General features: G+C 42.5%; 1 protein-coding gene across 4 annotated transcripts in view; it reads left to right on the forward strand.

Annotated features, from left to right (window-relative positions):
- LNX2 (ligand of numb-protein X 2) overlaps positions 1-20634 on the forward strand; it is a 53402-nt gene that overhangs the window by 2919 nt on the left and 29849 nt on the right. The window contains exons 2-3 of one of the 4 annotated variants that reach the window (XM_032442151.1): positions 12551-12648; positions 12774-12885. The exons of 1 other annotated variant lie outside the window; for it this stretch is intronic. The gene's annotated coding sequence lies outside the window, so the exon portion shown is untranslated. Of the gene's footprint in view, positions 1-12550; positions 12649-12773; positions 12886-12943; positions 13074-20634 lie in introns of those variants that run through there. 2 more of the 4 variants (XM_032442150.1, XM_032442152.1) reach the window with 2 other exon arrangements.

The raw sequence follows: 20634 nt of genomic DNA on the forward strand, positions 1-20634 counted from the left end.
TACATTTTCTTATTCTGCGAGTCCCCCACCCAATTCACAGTGTTTTGGTGGTTGTTGTTGTTTTTAATGGTTCCTTGTGGTAACTCAGCTCAGTATTTGCCTTTTCCTTTTTGTTTGAAGGAAGCAAGCAGTGATGTTGTTTTGGATTCCCAGTATTTTGTTAAGAATCTCTGGACAATGTCATTACAGTAAAGCAAACCAAATCAGTCAATGAAGCAACTGAGAGGTTATAAATTTGTTGGATATTTTTTATAGGGCAGTGAGGTTCTGGCGCAGGTTGCCTTGTCCCTAGAGGCATTCAAGGTCAGGCTGGATGGGACTCAGCATCTGATTGAGCTGTAGGTTTCCCTGCTTTGTTACAGAGGGGTTGGACTAGATGATCTTTAAAGGTCCCTTCCAACTCAAATAATTCTGTGATCCTTTGAATATTATGTTCTAAGCTAATGTTTGCCTGCTAGTCTGTGGAAAGGTGGAGTTGCTTTGCTTTGGGTTGGGTGGTGGGTGTTGCATTTGCCTGGCAGTTTTCCCTTCATTCCACAGTAAAGAGTGTCTTCATATTTCCTTGCAGGTTCTCTAATGCTTAACTACTTTTCAGTGTTGTTTGTTCAATAAGGACCAGCATGTGGTGAGCTGTTCTGATGCAACACTTCAAAACCCAAATGTGCCATGAGTTTTCTGGTAGGCATTTTGGGGGGAGGCGTGGGGAGATTGGCTGGCTGCTATCAGTGAGCCTTCTTAGTCAATGCATTTAGCTTGTCACAATGTGAGTGTGCTTCTGTCTGGGTACCTTGTTTTACTGACACAGGAAATGAGCTGCGTCAGCAGATGTTCTCTGTGTCTGTGTAATAGACCTATACTGAGTTTTCCGCTGGCATAGCGATGTTATCAGGATCGTTCCCCTGACATTGCCACCTGCTGCACATGCAAAACCAAAGCAAAACTAAGAATCCCCCCCATGCTCTGATGCTGATCACATTTCAATTCCAACACAAGTAGCTCCTCATATGGTCTATGTTTATGGATTTGATTTAAGATGCCTTTACACATTTGGAGGCTCCAAGTTATAAGGGAAAAGAAAAAAACAACTGTAATCTATGCTACCTCATTCAGGGGATGCCTAATTGCTGTTTCACTTATCAATGGTCCGTCCTCTAATGCGTTTTTGTTCTTACTCCCCTTCTCCACATCATCATTTTCTCCTGTTGTAGTTCTTTTGTTGGGTTTAAAACTTGTTTGTAACCAGACTGAAGTAACTGTAAGTGAAAGCTGATGCATCGCCAGACCACATAGATCCTAATTTCTTCCAGAGGCTTTCTGGTCTTTTTAAGAGCTTACTGTGAACTCCCTTATGTTCATACAGCTTTAATCGCACCCTTCATCCAGCACGAAGCTGTCCATATTTTTAATTGAAAGAAGGTTTTTTTTTTTTTTCTCTTTTAAAGCTTTTAAACACTTTTAAAGTCAGCTATCTTTTGAGAACAGGTTGACTGGGACTGCATGCTGTGCAGCCTCTTTCTTGTCTTTATTACTTGTCTGTTCCGGAGGAGATCTCTCAGCCTTTTGTGTGAATAAATGAAGCTTACCTAACATGCAGATCCTAATGAATCAATAAAATAGTTCTGCTTCCATGCTAGATCCTGCTTTTATGCTAACTAAAAATTAGGGTAAGTCCATTGCAGGGTTATTTTACAAGTAGTCCATTACCAAGCTGTCATTGCTTCTTCTAATTAAGACTGAAGCCTTAAAACTCACAAGGTGTCCTGCCTTACAGCAAAGGAGTATGAAATGCACTTTTTTCAGCACTGCCTTCAGAATTGCCTTTTGCTTCTTAACTATTCTAATGCCTTTAAAATGTTAAAGGTGAAGCTATTCTCATCAACATTACTGGGGGCGTATATGCAGATATGTTTGTGTGCTTATGGATCTGTTGTGCATTGTATCTGAATGCCTTACAAAAATGTTTATGTTGGATCTTCACATGGACATAATAAAGCTTCGTAGGAATTCAGAGACTACCAAGCAAATGTTTCCTTTCCAAATCACCTATTAAAATCCCACTTTGTCTGGCAAATAACCGCTGTGCAGTACCTGTTACTTGCTGGATGGCTCAGCATGTCTGCTCAGTGCTGATACATCATATCCTGCAGCTTGTGCTGTGTGTCTGTCCAGTTGGAAATGAGAGGAGCTGAATTAGGCATCACTGTCTGTAGAGCAGTAAGCTCTCGTGGTGTATTCTAACAGTGTGGGCATGGTTCAGTATAAATAATACTTGCATTTGTAGCTGTGGGGAGTTTTCCCCCCTCTGAAATCCATTTTGACAGATAGCTGCTGACTTACTTATTGACTGTGGTTCTTTTGCCTTCTGCAGGGAAAATGAACTTTCCAGTTGTTGTGGTTTGACCCAGCAGGTGGCTCAGCACCTCACAGACATTGACTTACTCCCCCCGCTTCCCAATGGGATGAGGGAGAGAATTTGAAAGAACAAAGTAGAACTTGTGGGTTGAGATAAAACTATTTACTAAGACAGCCACAACTTTTAGCCTTTTTTTTTCTCTCTCCGTGAGAGATATAGAACAAGTGATATTCAAGCTATTGTTCACCATCACCTGACCAATGCCCAGTTCCCCCTGCTTTCTTCATTCTGTTCCCTTCCAGCTCCTCAGACCTTTCACGGAGAACAGCCTTGGCTCTGCATAACACTGCTTAGCAGCAACTATAAACACAAGTGTGTTAACAACATTGTTTTTCTCCTAGAACCGGATTTTGGCATCACAGCAGACTCTCTGAAGAAGATAATTCTGTCCCAGCTGAAACTAAAACACCAGTAAACCAAAAGTGAAGATAAATGAGTATCAGTAAAAGGGAAAATAGGCAGCCCCGAGTGTCTCTGCTCTTGACCTTAACTGTCTTGCCAAGTAAGCAGAAAAAGAGAATCTATGGGAAAATAGACACGAAAGTGAGTGGTAATGCAGAATTCCCGATTACTGGAGTGTGAAATGAAACTGTTACAGTTCTTCAGCAGTAGGAGATGCTTGCCATGCTAGTATAGAAATGCCACAGAAGTGTAATACTTTCCTAAATAATATTTTGAGAATTTTGGAAAGCTGTGAAGCCAGGAAATGTTTGTCGCTAGGTGTCATGACATTATGAAGTGGAGGATGTTTGATGAAGAACTTTTGGATACGGTTTGACATGTTATTTCCTATAAATTATTACAACAATACAGATCTCACAACAGCTCCCATTTGTCTTTAAAGAACAATCTCAAGTTTAGTGAAGGCAGCTTGCTTTGCAGAACTGCAGTGCAGTTAGGGTGCAGTAATGACAAGATGTTGTCATTTCAAAGAGGGAAGATATTGACTCTGAGTAGAAAAGGTGTTTTGCTTAAGTGGGTGAGGTATCACGTACCATAAAACCTGCTACATTATAAGGCTAAATGAGATGGAAAAAGGGAGAGGCTTCTCTGTGAAACACTAATAGATGTTAGGAATAGCTGCTATCCCATATCATATATGCAGATATTTAGATGATGATACATCACATGCTGAGTAATACTCAGTCATCCCTAGAATTTGATTGTACAATTTAATTCATGTGTGGGACTTCATGAGATCCTTTGTAGGCACACGCATCCTTCTGTCCAGCTCTGCTTGCAGGAAAGTCACTGAATTCAGCCTCGTTATGTGATTATAGCAATGCACCCATTATAGGATCGCTTTGCTGGGGCTGAATTGCTGCTGGTACAAATCTCATTAGCATTCTATTTTTATTAGAACTTCATATATAGTAAGTTTCTACATAGTAACGACCTTCTCTATGGGAATAAAATGAAGCTAGTGAATGAAACTGAAATATAGTAGGTAAAGGGACTCCACAGAAATCTGATCCAGACTATTTTTTACCAACCTAACCACTGTTCCCTCTGTAGCTTTACTTCTAGTTGTGGAGTAACTTTATTCCTCTGGTGCTGTCAGCAGTTACAGCGGTTCAATGCTGTGTTCTTTAAATAGATTATCTGTATAAATATTAACAGCATTGCTTGTCATTAACAGGTTTTACTGGGGGAGGGGGTTCACATAAATCTCCACCACAACATTTTGGAAAACAGTAAATTAGTGATGGGAGAAGTAATAAACTTTTTTACGAGGGAACATAGGAATTATTCTCTTCATTTTCCATCTGATGCGTAGGTGAATATAAAAAGACACTGGGTTGCTTTGGTTAGGAAAACTTATTATACAATGCTGGAGCCCAGAAATTAAGTTCTATCTTTAAAAAAAAAAAACGGATAATCTTTGTGTTCTGACTTAAAATAAACCTGCTTTTCAAATCTGAAATGAAATAGAAGCAACAACAATGAAAATGGTGAATAACAAATTGTTTCATCAGGTGCAGTGGGTACTGGCCACCACGGCTCAATGATTGGATGGAGACCAGTGACAAGTGATGTCCCTCAGGGGTCAGTACTGGGACCGGTGCTCTTTAACATCTTCATCAGTGACACTGACAGTGGGATCAAGTATACCCTCAGTGAGTTTGTGGATGGTGATCCTGCCCCTCTGTTCTGTGCTGTTGAGGCCTCACCTGGAGCACTGCATCCAGATGTGGAGTCCTCAGTACACAAGAGACATGGAGCTGTTGGAGTGTATCCAGAGGAGGGCCACAAAAATGATCCAAGGGATGGAGCAGCTCCCTATGAGGACAGGCTGAGAGCTGGGGCTGTTCAGCTTGGAGGAGAGCAGGCTTCAAGGATGACCTGAGAGTGGCCTTTTGGTATCTAAAAGGGTGCTGTAAGAAAGAACAGACTGCTAAACAGTCTGTTGTGGTAGACAAGGGGGATGGTTTCAAAGTAAAAGATGGGAGATATGGATTAGGTATAAAGAAGAAGTTCTTTTACAATCAGTGTGGTGAGGTGCTGGTGCAGGTTGCCCTGAGGAGTGGTGGATACCCCATCCCTGGAAGCACTCAAAGCCAGGCTGCACAGGGCTCTAAGCACCTTACCTAGATGTAGTGTCCCTGTTCATTGCAGGGGTTGGACTAGGTGACATTTAAAGATCCCTTCCAATTCAGGATGATTCTGTGATTCTATGACGGTGAAATATTAAAACTAAAACGTATTTCAATATTTATTTATGGAATTGTGTTTAAGTACATTGATAAAACTCTTCAGTGAAAGTGTTCTGCTTTAACATGAATTGGAGAGGATTAGGATTTAATAAAGTGAATTACTGTTTGTATTTGAGGGGAAAACTATTTTCCCCCAAGGTTTTGATTTTTAAAACTACCATCTTTCTTCCCAGATGTTCTAGAATACATTATTCATTGTTTTAAAACAACTCTAATCGTATTAAAGATTATCTGTGAACTTCCTTTGTTTACCGAGGGATTTTTCAGATTATCAAATCATGCTGTACACAAATCCTGCTCTTCTTGGTGTGTACTTCTAAGTCTCCGTTACATTCACTGACTAATGTAAATTATTGATGATTATTGTAGTCACACTGGGAAGTGAAATTGAGTCTCCTGTCTTGATTCACAGTTCACTTGCAATGCAGAGTAATGAGGGCAGGTACACTAGGGCACCAGAGCATCTGAATTGATTTGCAGTGCAAATATAGACAAGTCATTTATGAGTGTAAGGAATTCCAGAGGAAAAAACAGTTGGAGCTGAAGTTGTCATTTGCTTTTGAAGAATATGCTTAGTTTGTTTTTCATAGTAATCATACGCTAAAGTGAGAGAAACTATTGTGGTGCTTGTGCAGTGTGGTGCTTCATTACCCTGGGTCTTGTGCTTAATAAGTGAGGGGAGTCTTTTGCATCCCAGTCTAACATACAATTTTTTCTTGGGAGGGTGCAAGCTATGCAGGCACAAGGGATTTCTCTAGCTTGAAAATGTCAGAATCTGCTATGGGGGAAAACGCCAGGCATTCAGATGGCCTCTTCACCAGCAACATCTGCCCTCCACATCCTTCCTCCTTATGTGCAGGGGTTTGCATGCAAGGCATAGCAGCAGAAGCAAGCACAATAGGATGTACCTTCGAAGGACAAATCAGTATGGTGATAGCTGCCTTTGCTGGCAAAACCCTGAGTAAGCAGGTGGGCTTGGCGTTGTGCCCATAGGTGAATGTGTTCCAAGCCCTTGGTTCTGCCCGCAGTCTTGAGAAACATCCCTGTGAGGGCTTTAGCTGCCCTCTGTTGCTTTACCTTGGATGCTGAGAGAGAGAAATGCCCTTTGGTAGCTAGGACCAAGGGTATGCAAGGCTTTAAAAAGAAATAAATCAATTTTAGGTAGTATCGGTTGCATTTAGAGGTGTCTCAGTTTCTTCTGTGTGTGCTGAGTGGCAGGAGAAATGGCATTTTGTGTCTGTGTTTGGCACTCGGGGCAGTGGAAAGGCTGGGGCAGGAGATGTCGCCTGTCCTCTGTGCAGCTTCATTCTTGTTCCTTGGCCTCCCTCCACACTAATTCCCTGGCTCTTCTTTGTGGCAACCCCTTTTGGTCCCCTCCAGGCACCGAAGCCAGAGCAAGTGATAAAAAGCAGTTGGACACCCAGCTGTTGCTGGAGAGCAGAGCAAAGAAGTAGCAGATGGAAGGACAAGCTGCCCTCCCCAATGCCCGCAGCTGTTCCCTCTGCCTTCCAATGTAGTGGCTGGCTCCAGAAGGGCTTCACAAAATAACTGAGGTGGAAGGGACCTCTAGAGGCCACTTGGCCCAACCCTGCTTGATCAGGGACACCCAGAGATGGGTATCCAGGCGGCTTTGGAAGATCTCCAAGGAGGGGATTTCACAGCCTCTGGGCACCCAGTTTCAGTGCTTCATCACCTCCGTGACAGAGAAGTGCTTTCTAATGCTCACAAGGAAATTTCTGTGTGTTCCTTGCCAACAGTAATGGCACCACTGAGCAGAGCCTGGCTCCTGCCTCTTGGCACCCTCCCTTCTGGTATTTAGACACTGATGAGATCTCTCTGAGCCATCTCTTCTCCATTCTAAACTGTCTCAACTGATGCGGTTGCTCAGCCACTTTCCATTGTATTCAAACCAAGTCATGGCTTGAAAGTCCCTGGTGTCTGGGAAAAGAGAAATATCGCTTGGGTTTTTTTTTTAGGAGAAAGAGAAAGGAAGAACTGGAAGTCTGCACGATATTGAGTTTTGTGTCTGTGTCTGGGAAAGTCATGGAATAGATCCTCCTGAAAACTATGTTATGAAGGTGCATGCAAGATAAGGATGTGATCTGAGACAGCCAGCAGGGTTTCATCAAGGGCAGATAGTGCCTGACAAATACTGTGAGCTTCTGTGATGAAGTGATGGCATCACTGCAGACAAAGGAAGTGCAACTGATGTCATTTACTTAGACTTCTGCAAAACCTTTGACGTGGTCCCACGCCACGTCCTTTTGTCTAAATTGGAGAGATATCAGAGGTGGACTGCTCAGAGAGAAGGGAATTGGTTGTATGATTGCAGCCAAAGGATTGCAGTCAATTGCTCTATATCCAGGTGGAGACCAGCAGTGAGTGGTGTTCTCCAGGAGACCAGTCTTGGAACTAGAGTTCTTCAACATCTTTATCAGTGACCTGGATAGAAGAATTGAGTGCACCCTCAGTAAGTTTGCTGGTGGTGCCAGTATGCCCAGGTATCTCTTGTACTGGAAGGCCTGGGACTGGACCCAGCACTCCAGGTCTGTCCTCATTAGTCCTGGCAAGAGAGGAAGGATCACCTCTAGGCTAAGCTTTCACAAGTCTGACAGAAAAGGTGGAAAGACACACGAGAGCAGTTTTTGCTTGCTGAGGTGAGTTGCCTGATGACAGAACTCACCACTTCTGGCTTTCATTACCACTGCAAATCTGCCATGCGTACCCAGTGAGCTCACCCTGTACCTGAGCTGCTGAGGTTTATGGTGCCCCTGAGGCTACTCCTGGATGTCAGGAAGAAAATCAGAGAAATACTGCCAACGTATTTTTTTATTGCTAACGCAGGAGAAGTTTAGCTGAGTACAGACAGTGATATTCTTAATTTTCCAGGCTGTTGCTATCCTATTCTCTAGCTGTCTCTAGACATCCTCACCATTTTATGTTTCCCCTCTAATGGCATGAGCCAGGATGTCATAATATCTAAAATCAAATGTACCAGAAAACATAATAAATTAGAGTTGAGCTAGCAGAGTAATTGGAGAATAAACTGAATTTTAAACAACACAAGATTGCGTTATGAACTGATTGCTATGCACGAAATGCACTGGAGGAGTGTGACTTCATGTAGATTTACTATTGATGGCAGCATTTCCTAGATTGCTACTGGTAATAAAGAAATAAATATGGTTTGAACTTTTGAGTTAGTACCACAAAGTAACGTTGCAGTAATGGAGGGGTACCATTCTAGTTACGCTGCAAAGTAATTCTGGAATAAAAATTTTCTTGGTGTTTTATTTAAGAGGTTTTTGTGAGTTTGACAGCCTTCTTGCTTATAAGTCTACACAGTGAAGGTTGGTTTTGTGTGGAAAGAACTAAATTTGTTCTCAACTCCTAATGTACTTTTTTCTTTTTAATAAGAAATTGTGTATAAAATGTACCGGGGCATCTTCCTCTTGATTGAGAAAACTGAGTTTAGAGACATAGAATCAATGAAGTTGAAAGACTTCCAAGATTATCCAGTCCAACCATCCATCTACCACCAGTATTTCCCCACTAAACCACGTCCCTTAGTATTGCATCTAAATGCTTCTCACACCTCCAGGGATGGTGACTCCAGCACCTCCCTGGGCAGCCCGTTCCAGTGCTGCATCTGTCTTTCAGAGAATAAATTTTTCCTTATGTCCAGCCTCCCCCTAGCACAACTAGAGGTTGTTCCCTCTCATCCTATCTCTAGTTACACAGGAGAAGAGACTGACCCCCCACCTCACTGCAACCTCATTTCAGGTAGTTGTAGGGATCTATAAGGTTTGCCCCTGAGCTAGCAGCTGCCTCAGTTGAGATGTCATGGCTGAGCATGCGTGCTTCTGCTTGTCTCTTGAAATCTGGAATGAGATAATGCTAGTGAAAGCCACCCTGAGGCTGTTCCTGCAGCTCCAAGTTACAGAAAAGCCTGGGAAATGCAAATAGCTGCTACCATCTATTTGCTAAAAGATAACAAGTGATTCAGTTGAAGAACCTCAGTGGGCTGTCCAGTACTCAGTTCTATGCAGAAGAATTGGTGTCACGTTATAGGTTGCTTATGTGCAGAGAAAACCTGAGAAACATTTTGGACCGTGCTTTATTTTCTATTCATCCTTGTTTTGAGAATATAAAAGAAACTTTGTAGAGATGAGAATTTTGGCAGCAGTAGTTCTGCCCTCAAGTCAAGACTGTCACTTAATAAATCAAGTTCTGCAGCAAAACACCAGCTATTGTGGCATTTCAGCAGTAAAAGTCAAATGTAAGCCTTCTTTGGTGGCAGAGAGAGCAAGAAATAAGTGCTGTGATTTGTGTTTAAGTCAGTAGTTTAGAGTTTAAAGGTTAAAGCTGTATTTAAGCATTGAATCCTTAGAATTGTAGAATGGTTTGGGTTGGAAGGAACCTCAAGGATCATCAAGTTCCAGCCCTCCTAACACAGGCAGGGTTGCCAGCTGCGAGATCAAATACTGAAACACTGGGGCCCCATCCAGCCTTGCCTTAAACACCTCTAGGCATGGGGCACCCACAGCCTCTCTGGGCAGCCTGTTTCAGCACCTCATCACTCTCAGTAAAAAAATTTCCCCTAAAATCCAATCTAAATCTCCCTTCCTTCAGTTTAAAACCATCCCCCCTTGTCCTATAGCTATTTACCCGTGTAAAAATGTTAATTTCCCTCAAGTTTATAAACTACCTTTAGATATTGAAAAGCCTCAGTGAGGTCTCCCCGCAGCCTTTTCTTTTCTGAGCCCAGTTCCTTCAGGAAATTGTATCACTTATGCTCCTTATTCTTTTAAAATTTAAATAAGGTTGACTACCAGAAATAAATAATGAAATACATTTTACTTGTAAGCTATTTTTTTTTAAATAGAAAAAAAAAATAGCTCTTCTGAGTTAAATAGGTGAATATATGTGGTGAGCTTTATTGTTGTGCCACTTATCTAAAGAGTTATAAATCCCTTGATTTAAGTTGCTTCTTTGCGCCACAACCTAATGGAAGCAGAAACTAATCTAGGATAAACAGTTATTTCCACTGTGTAAGATGCATTTTGCCTGTGTGAGATGTAAAACGAACTTCTTTATGTATTTTGATAACTTAAAAACTTACCTTCTTGCATCCACCCTTCATTTCCATAGAAATGTGTTCAGAGATCACCAGGAGGCAAGAGTGAGGACTTGAGTGGTTGACTTCCCCCCTCAATATAGAACAGCTAAGGTTGGAAAAGATCATGTAGTCTGATCATTGACCCACTACCACCATGCCCGCCAAACAAAGTTCTTTCAAGGAGCTTTGAAGCATCATTTTCTTCCAAGATTTCTTAGCAGCATGGAAGAAAGCAAGCAATTCTGATAAAGTTTATTGCAGTAGTAAATGGTGGGAACGAGTCAGCAATATTGTGCAGTCCAGATCATTTTGGAAGCTGCAGGCTGTTGAATCATGTATTACAATTTAAGCGATATATTCTCTCCAGCATTTAGGAGCAGAAAACCTAAACCATTTTTACAGGCTGAATAAATACATCCTGAAAACATGCAGGAGTCATCAGAATTAACCACTGGAAAACAGCTCCATGTTCAGTTCTGTGGTAAGGTGCTTAGCAGTCCTCAGAGGAAGGAGGAAAGAGTGAGGGAGCACTTAAGGATGGACTGGGGCACAGGCAGCCCCTGTGACGGGCAGGTTTGGTTGGAGCACTTACAGAGTTAACACTTGAAGACTGGGAAGACTTAGAAAAGAGTCAGAAAAATGAATAGAGGTCTTACTTACGGTCCTCCTCTAATTAGTAGATAAACCATGGTGTGTAGTAGTAATGGAAGGTTTCACGCTTCAAAGGGCTGTTTAGGGGCACTTGGGACAGGCAGCAAATGTGGCTGGGTAGGCCTGACCATGGGTTGCTGCAGCTTGAACAAATATACCTCTGAAGAATGAGAAACTCTCAGGAACAATTAACACAAATAGCTAATACCTAAGAGTAAAGATCTCTGTTAAATGAAAAATTGTAGAAACGTATATTGAATGTGAAAGCAAACTCGTTGCTTCAGTTTGATACATCCCAGTCATACTGCTGGGATCAGCACTTAACGATATAATTTGTATTATGAGACACTCTTCCTGTGGCAGATGGACAGAGAGCCAATGCCACATGTGTGTCATCCCAGGGACAGGTGGGACTGGCAATTTCGGGCTGCTTTACGAGGCAGCTGCTTTCATATATCCTTGCATACCAGGGCTGATGAGGGGTCAGGCCCCTGCAGCTTGTTCCGTGCTGTGCTTCACGTTAAGGCTTTTACTCTGTGGATCTGCTGAATCTTTACAGTCCGTTTTTCATGTTAAAATTATATATGCTGCAAAGCAGGTATGAATGTCTGCTTTCCCTGCATCCATTGGACAGGGAGATGGACAGCTTATAAATTCAGTTGTTACTATTTCGTATTCAGTCTAGTATACTTTGACCTTCATAGTTGCCTGTGACTTTGGGCTTCTTAGGTAAAGGCGTTAAAGGAGTGGAATATGTTGAAGATCTGTCTTGCGTGTTGTGTTGTTCCCTCACACTTACAAAGTTAGAATGCAGTGAGTTCAAAACATTTCTCCTCATAATTATGCACAATGTAGAGCAGAACAATTGCTCAGCTAAATAAACAGGAACTTTTTCAATAAAAAGGTGCCATTACCTTTGTGTGTTCTTGTCATTTATGAAATCAGCGGGTGGTTAATTAAATTGCTCCTTTGGACTCTTCTAAAGGCTGTGCGTTAATTATGTTTTGGTGATGGTGTGCACATTTCTCAACTTTTTAATGAGGGTAAAAGTTGTTTACCTCTTTGTAAGGAAATCAGGTTGAGATTAGCACAGCATTTTATTTTTTAATCAAATATTGTTAGATATTCTTTGGGATATTATATGCTGTGATCCTGAAATCAAATCTGGATTTCCCTGACTGCAACACCTTGCAAAATGTATAGAATCTGTGTGATGAGCTCCACGTTGATGCAGGAAATAAGTTCACGCTCAGAGCAAGAACATGCTGCCCCAACAGAACCACCCCAAATCCAACCCCAATGTCTGAGGGCACTGTCCAAACGCTCCCTGAGCTCCGGAACGCAGGGCTCTGATCTGTTGGCTTTTTTTGTGGGGGGAATGGCTGTGACTGGAGTAGGATTTGTGTGAGGTTTGCAGCACGTGGCAGCATGACAGAGAGCAGAGATGTCCTGCGTGTGCAGTAAAGCTGCTCTGCTGTATGCACGGAGTTATTGTAACTATTTCTGTGCGCCGCCCGCTCGTGTTCCCCAGGCGTGCTTAAAAAAATGAAAGCGCCAGATCTGGTAGCCCTGCTTCGTTATGCATTCAGGAGAAATTGCTGACGACATTTTAGCCCGCAGTTAATGTTAATGTTAGGTTTTGTGTTTGAAAAGGACGCGGCGTAAGAGATGCAGTGGATCCTTGGCTGCTGTCGGTGTTCCCCGAGCCCCAGCTACCAACGTGAGATTGGGAATCAGATGGATTTATTGCTGTAAGTAAAGCAAACCCTGTGGGATGCTGCAGCAGCTACAGGAGGGGCTGGCCCTGTTTTAATTGCCTGCTGGTGAATCAGTTCAGTTGTGTACGACAACATGCCGACAACCTTTTTCCTTGAAGTTCTCCGCTGTCATGTGATAGACACCTCCTCCTCCATGAGAACAGCAGCGTGTTCTCCCTGCCCTGCGTGCTGGGCTGCCTCCTCTCCTCCTCTCAATCTGGGAATGAAAGGGTAAGAAGCAGCGAGAGGGCTTTGGGATGGGTGTTTGGTGCCAGCTGCCTGGGGGCTCACAGGGAATTGGAGCTGTGTGATGAAGGCTCTGCCTCAGAGAGATGCTCTCCTCCAGAGCTGCAGGCTGGACCCTCCAGAAGAGCTGCAGACACAAAATGCAGGAAATCCCTTAATTCTGCCTGTTTTGAGTGAGTAGGTGATTCTAACCTGAAGCGTGAAGAGGCTTAAATTAGATGCATTGTGCTTTCTGTTTCTTTCTTTCTTTCTTTTTTTATTGTTTCTCCTTCTGAGGGTATTTCCTAAATGATGTGGGTCTCTGTTACATTGAATTTAACAGGTTGATGTTTTGTAAAACGATTTGCAAGCATGTGTGTGAATCATTTGCTGGAAATATTTGAGAATTCAGGCTCTGCTCAGTTGTAAATTCCAAGTTTAAAAGCGTGTTTCATTAATTACAGGAGATTTCTGACATCTTTTTAGTGAGAAAGACATAGAAGTGAAATAAAAGGAAATGTTTGTGCGGAGGTTAGCAGAGGTCACTGTACATTCTGGCTGAAATTAAAACAAGTTCCTCCTCTCACAGCTGTTTGTGTTGTTTGTAAATGCATCGGATGGATACTGAGAGCGTGGCTGGGAAATAAGCTTTTAAATGCGAAAGCTCTTTGGTCTCCTAGGATACGTATGTAGTAAGAGTTGTACTGTTATCCATAAGGTTTTCCCATAGACGCAATAGAGACCATGTTTAACTTGTATCTGGCCTTAATGGCCACCTTGCAAAGAAGGTTCCTGATTCCATTGTGCTCTGTGTAGTGCACGCATGCTTTGAGAAATGGGTCCTCAGGTAAAGACTTTTTTCAAAGCAAAAGGACTGAGATGCTTTTAAAAATAAAATAAGAAATGAAAGATCACTCGTGCCTCTGTTTGTTAATCCTGTTTGCTTTTCAGAATGCTTTCATAGGAAAAGCAAAAGTTAAGAGCTATCTCGTGTGTGGGTATTTTGAAGTAACTGTATGTAATGCTTGCCAATGGAACTGCTTGGCTCAGGCAAATAATTCCTGTTTCATTGTTTTTCTGGGAGCTGGGGGGGCATAAGGAGGGAGAAACTGGAGAGCAAGTGAGGTGCCAGCTCTGGCTGTTGGGAGGTTTTCTGCTTTAAGATTTGAAGCTGTTAGAGATGTCCAGCAGTTTTGTCAAGGTCTTATATTTTCGTTGCATGCTTTGACCCTGCTGGCATCCCAGCAGGCGTGCCCTTCTCCAAATCCAGTATTAAAAAGAAATAAATCCATCTTCTGTAGCCTATGGGAAAGTTGCAGTGTTTTATTTTCATTTAACTGGTGAAAAATGTAAGACTCCATCTGAACCCTTTTAGGTTCAAATTTACATCCAGTTATTTCTAATGGTAAGCGTTGGCTGAAGCCAAAGCAGCAGAATGTGATCCAGAAACAAAATAAGTATCAATTAAGATTTTAAACTTAGTGAAAATCTCATGTTCAGTTAAACTGGTTTGTGAGGACAAATTGTGGACCTCAGTTCACGTATTTCTGGTTCCAGAGTTCATGAAGGGAAATATATGCAAATAATTTCCCTAAGCCAAAGTACGCTCTGTTATTGCACTAAGTTTCTAGGGTAACTTCTAGGTTCTGTGAAGGATTTTGCCATTTCTGTCTTAAAATCGTTCAGCTGGGGTGGCCTCTTCAGTGCTCTTTTCCTCCGATGTTTTCTTTACAGCAGCCTCCGTTCAATACACGAAGGCAGACTAGTTGCCTGGGAACTTGTTTCTCCTTATTCCATATGATTAATAAGAGGCAGTGTTGTTTGTAGCAGTTAACTGCTTTTACGTTAAGGTGTCTCCTTTGAATGAAAATCTCATTGTATTCTTGACTGTATTTCTGGTTTTGAGGTTGTACACAGAATGAAGGCTTCTAATGATGCTGTAACCCACCTTCTGATTCTTTAGATTTCAATTTGAATGATTAACTTTTTAACTCTTAAAGCCAGTGAAAATGAAGGCTGTTTTTAATTGTAATATTAAACAGCTGTTTACAGTAATGTAGACCTTTTTTTTTTTCACTGATCGATCAGTATGTCTATATGGAAGCTATTAACTGTAGAGCAGACTGGTAGGGTATTTGTTCTGTGGGAGATTTTTGTTAGTTTTGATGGTTTTCTTGCATAAATTCCCTTGCACTTCTCCTATTACAAGCATAATGCAGAAGGGACCTGTCTTAGGATAGGGGGCTCACTGACACTCTAGTTACTCTCTTTGGTGATTGCAAGGTGAAGGTGACATGGGGTGTAGTCTTTCTGACCTACTGCACTGTTCCTGTAGGACCATAGGCTGTCCTGAATCTGGTACCAGGTTTCTGACAAGATCTGGAGTCTGAACTGCAGTTTTGAGGATCAGCTTTTTACTAATGCCCTGCTTTGTATATTATTCTGCTCAGAGGAGCACAGAAACTTGGAAGTTTGCTATTTCCCAGAATCATGGAATCTCACAGGTTGGAAAAGACCTTCAAGATCACCAAGTCCAACCATCAGCCTGACCTACCGAGTCCCATTGCTACACCATATCCCTTAGTACCACAACTATACCTTTCATAAATACTTCCAGGGATGGTGACCGCACCACTGCCCTGGGCAACCCGTTCCAATGCTTGACAGTATTTCCAAATTCACCATCACATTAAGCCAACACAGTACTATTACCACACCTGCTACCATTGCTGCTGCTGTTCTTAGAAGCAGGCTGGTGTCTTCAGCAGGGCTGGATGGCATGTGGCGTATTTAGGTCTTGTCATCTGGATGTAGAGGGCTGCTCACTTTTCATGGCAAGAGTTTGATTTCTCGCATGTGGATATTGGTCTTTATCTCACACAGACACATTCGGGTTTGTACGATTCATAGTACAAAATTAGCTTCGTTATGGCTTCTTGGATGGTACAGCAATTATAAAGGATCTGTGAATTTTAAAAAACATTTTGTTTAAGTGTCTGGCATAAAACATGTGAAAACATTTAGCATGAGTTGGGAGTAACAAAGAAATATGGAAATACACGAGAGTTTGAATTTTTATTTCCTTGAATCTAACCTAACTTGTTGAGAAGTGCTTGACTTGAAAAATGAGTGCTGTGGTTACGGAATGCAAAGTGAGCAGGTACTCCTGAGGCTGGATCACTCTGCTCTTAAAGACCTTTTTCCAAAAGCAATGGTAATGAAGTAATATCCCTCAAAGTAAGACTGGTATGTTAAGAGCTGGTTCTTAAGGCTTGAATACATAGAATAAATGAGGGAGTGAAAACTATATCAACCTTCACAGAATCTGGAATGCAAAGTGTGTCAGCATGCTGAGGTTGGGCAGTGGCAGGAATAGGAGGCTGGTCTGAGCACTTCATACACTGGGTGGTTTTCTTCTAGTTTAATTCTTTGTGTATCTAAATACCTAATTTCTATAAGTGGCTTCCAGTTTGCATAGGTACCACCTATTGTTTGCCACTAGTTCATTTTTTCCTTCAATTTTATTGTAGTTTGCCCTATTTGGAAGGCAGTGATTTTGATTTGTCTGCCTTTGTTTAAGAATCTTATCTTTTGTCTGGTTTAACGAGCCTAGAAAGAAAGCGAGCAGTTCAGCACAAGCTCCTCCATGTCATTCTTTTTAGTAAGGGGCAAGTAGAAGATTGTTGTCAGATATTTAGCCCATCACTCATAGCTGAACTGCTGGGTTGCTGTAGGATGCTAATACTGTAGCATCTTTGCTAACGCATTCCATTGAGTCTTGAAGGACTGTTTTCCAACAGTTTTCCTGCTGAAGCAGTTTCTTTCCAAGAATGCTGTAACATTGAAGGTGCTGCAGCAGCCAAACTGTACCTCAGGCACATGCATGTTACAAAAGCCTCTCTGTTTGATCAGTGCTGTAATCTGGTGTGTACACATAATATGTGTGTAATATACATGTGCATGCATTTGTATGTAGTCAGCCAGGCTAATAGGGAAAGGGACTGAAATAAACAGCCTACAAACATAGTTAGGAAACAGAGGAATGCTATAGGAAAAATGTGCATTTCTGGTTTGGGGTTGTTTGGGGTTTTTTTGTTTGGGGTTTTTTTGGTTGTTTGCTTTTTCATTGTGTAAATGCTATCCCTGTTTATCTTTGTGGCTGTGGAATTACAGGGACTGAAGCAGAGATGCTTGCTTTTAGTTTGACTTAAAAACAAGCACAGTGTTGTCTTTGCTTGCCTGTTCTTTGTCACGTTTATTTGTATAACCAGACTTGCCTTCACAGGGTCAGCTCAGCATCCAGTCCCCTCTGGAACCTGTCTGAAGGCCTCAAATCAAGTTCTAGCCTAACAAGAGCTGTTTAAATACAAAATATTTACATGTTGTTGTTGTTTAAGATCATAATTGAGATTACAAGTCCTATATCTAACATGCTGTTGTTATGTAAATTCTGATTATGCACAGAGCCAGTTACTTGCAGCGTCTGGGTGCAGAGTGCATGTATCTGAGGTATGATACACGCATGTCTAGGGAGCTGAAGCAGAAGGTCCCAGTTGGAGGCTTTTATTTTCTGACAGATGTCCTGTAAAACATTATGGGAATGTTTTGAATAAATATTGGAGAGCATGAGAGTTAGTCATGCAACAAAGCTGAATCAGACAACTGGGACTGAAGAAACCCTCTTTGCTCAGATCCATAGATGCAGGTGTACTCAGCAGAGCTAAACCCACAGGCAGTCATCACCTTAGAGATCTGAGAGTCCAACAACCAACCTTATGTTGGGCTTATTCAAGTGATATCTGGTCCATGGCATCTTCAGCTTCACCACAGCACACCAAAGCACAGCACTGTTCTCAGGGGTAGGTGGTGGCTCTCAGGGGCAAGTGGGGATGGTTTTTAGGTGCAGCAGGCTTTCTGTTGGCAGTACCCATGCCAACAAGCAGCAATGTCTCCTGGCTAATTGTGCCTGTCTGGGAAGCTTGAGTTGAATGCTGCTTTGAATATTTAGACTGTGACTTCAGAAGGTTGTTTTTTTCCTTCTATCTTGAAGAGCTGCCCCATGCTTATGCAGTGATATTTTGTTATAAGGGAGCACACGTGGAGGCTGGAGGCCAGGCAGACCGGTCTGGGTGATGCTGTGGCTCAGACAATTATGGTGGATGGGCCTTTCTATCCAGACTGCCCTCTGTACTTTCTCATGGACCTGCTGTGGGACCGCCCCACCCCACCGTGCTCTTTTCACCCTTTCCCCTCTTTGCTTGTGTGATGACTGCTGTGATCTAAGCACTTCTACTGGTCAGCTTTCTTCTGGTTTATTTTTATGTGTATATAAATACATAATACCTTTTCAGTAGGGAGGACATTCTTTTCTTTAACTATTTGGCTGAGGTGAGGATTGATGTGGTAGCAGTGTAGTTTAATTTGCTGAATAAATCTCCATTTATCTCAGGTGCCATGGATGGCAAGGGGCACCCAATGTGGCATGTTACACATGATGAAGAACGGAAGAGATGGGGCTGGTGCCTCTCTGAAAATAGTTCATCTACCAGCGTAATCACCCCAACAGCTTTTATCCGCCTGTCCTGCCATGAACCCTTGGCTTGTCTTTGCCATCAAAGCCGTTCTGAGAGCAATTGAAGAACGTTGCTGTCTCCTTGATTTCTTCCCCATTCACACCCATAGTGATTAGGGTTTATTATACAGATAATCAACAGGAAAGCAGGGAATGGGAATATGGCTCACCTCTTCTCTGTTTTCTTTGAATTACATCAGCTCCTTCAAATTCCTGTTAATCAAATCAAATTGTATCTGTGCACAGCCAGGAACCAGCTATGTTTAATCTAGTTAAGTGTTTTCTGTTCATCTGTGGAAGTCCTCGTTTCAGGGCAAAGAGCACAGGGGAGGGCTCTGCAGAAGGTTTAACATCTTGATCGACAGCTTTCTGCTGCTTTCATCTCTCCGACAGAAAGGGTAGCACATATGTCAGGGGCTGTAGGACAGATTGCACTGAAGAAAAGAACCATTCTGGTGGAGCAAATGCTTTACTCTTTCTTGCCTTTCTCCTCTGTCCCATAAGCAAGAAGAAGGCCATCTGATTGACTACTTGCAGTTAACTGTTGACTGTTGGGCTACTTCTAGCTCTCCCACTGGATGTAAGAACCCACCTGTTCCAGCAGTGGTAACCAAATCCTGCTCTTTCTATGTTCTTTGCTCGGAAGGGAAATTTATCTTGAGCTCTACTGCCAGGTAAGCGTGTGTCATTTCCACTTTCATTTCACTTTGCTGCTTCTCATTTATTTTTTCACCAGATCCCAAAAAAGATGTGGGGCCTTGGGGAGATCTGGTGCAGAGTCAGGCCTGCAGGTTGTAAACTTGTCATGCCCATATCTGATGCAAGACCTAGGAGCTGAGAAGGGTGAAATCCAGTGCCATGGGCAGCAGTGGCCAGCCCTGCCTACGGAAGAAGGAAGAAACTTGATACCTTTCTCCTTCCAAGGGCTTTCAGAGCCCTGTTTTTCGACTGTCAGACAGCACGAGGCTTTCTCTCCTGTAGCCTGGTTTATGCTTTCGCTTCCTTCTTTTTCTAGTGCTTCTCTTGCTGGATATGAATATTCAAAGTTTAATCTGTGTTTTTTTGTTTGTTTGTTTTAATGTGCATCTTCATTAAAGATTCATGTTCTTGTCTCTTTTTCATCTATTCTGAGGTGATTTATCTGATGTAGCCCTGTATTTGCTATAAAGAATAGATTTTTCATATGGTTACAATCCTCATCCTCCCTGTCTCGTTTGAGACTGATTTGACTAAACTGAAGCTATTTTAATCTCCCTGTCCCAAAATAGAAGCCATTCCATTTGTGCTGTAGAAAATGGTTGTGTGATGTTCTTCGCTTGCTTTGAGCAAAACCTTCTGGCTCCTTCTTTAATCTCTCCAAGCCACTTCCTTCCATTTTGTCCAGTAATCAGGGATCTCCACTTTTTGGAGCAGTGGTTCTGGGAGATGGGCATAACCAATGCACTGTCTAATGGAGAGATGGCCCCACACTTCCCAGAGTGTATGGTTTCACCTCTCTTTACATCTTTATGTTCGTTGCTGAGATTGATGCTTGGATCCCCAAAATCTCCTCAGTCAGACAACGTGGCACAGGTGTCCCCATGCTGGATGCCCTGCCTTGGCCCAAGCATCACAGCCCCATGCAGCAGGTGCCCTGCCAAGAGCCACCCCTACCGAAAGGAGCTGCCGTAATTAAAGCCCATCATTCCTGTTGCTGTGGAAACGCAGCACTCCACAAACACAGGTTCATTTTCCCAAATGCTCCTTTTTTCGCCAGCTTTAAGCAGGGCTCTGTTGGTGGGGATGCTGTGCCAGCACCTGGTGTGGTGCAGGCGCTTGGGCTGTGCAGGCATTGCCTCGGTTGAACAGAAAGACACACAAAGGGTTGACAGATCTGCCAGCAGACGACTATACTGTGAGCCCAGCACTGCCTGATGGTAGTTCAGTTTTCTTCAGCCGCAACTGGATTTAGTTTTGTTTATAAAAAATTCTGGTCATTCTGCGGAATGACTTCAAAAATGTAGAAAACATAATCAGGATTCAGTGAAAGTGTTTCTGGTGCATTAAGAGAAATCCGTTCAAGTCTAATTCCTGTACTCATCCCATCTCCCTCTGTTTTCCTGACTTTGAGCTACCAGATGTCATCTTTTGACATTACAACATTGGGTTTTGTTTATGTGTTCAAAAGAGTAGGAGTCAAGTGG

The sequence above is a fragment of the Coturnix japonica genome, chromosome 1, assembly GCF_001577835.2.
Source record: "Coturnix japonica isolate 7356 chromosome 1, Coturnix japonica 2.1, whole genome shotgun sequence".
Taxonomy (NCBI): Eukaryota; Metazoa; Chordata; class Aves; order Galliformes; family Phasianidae; genus Coturnix; species Coturnix japonica.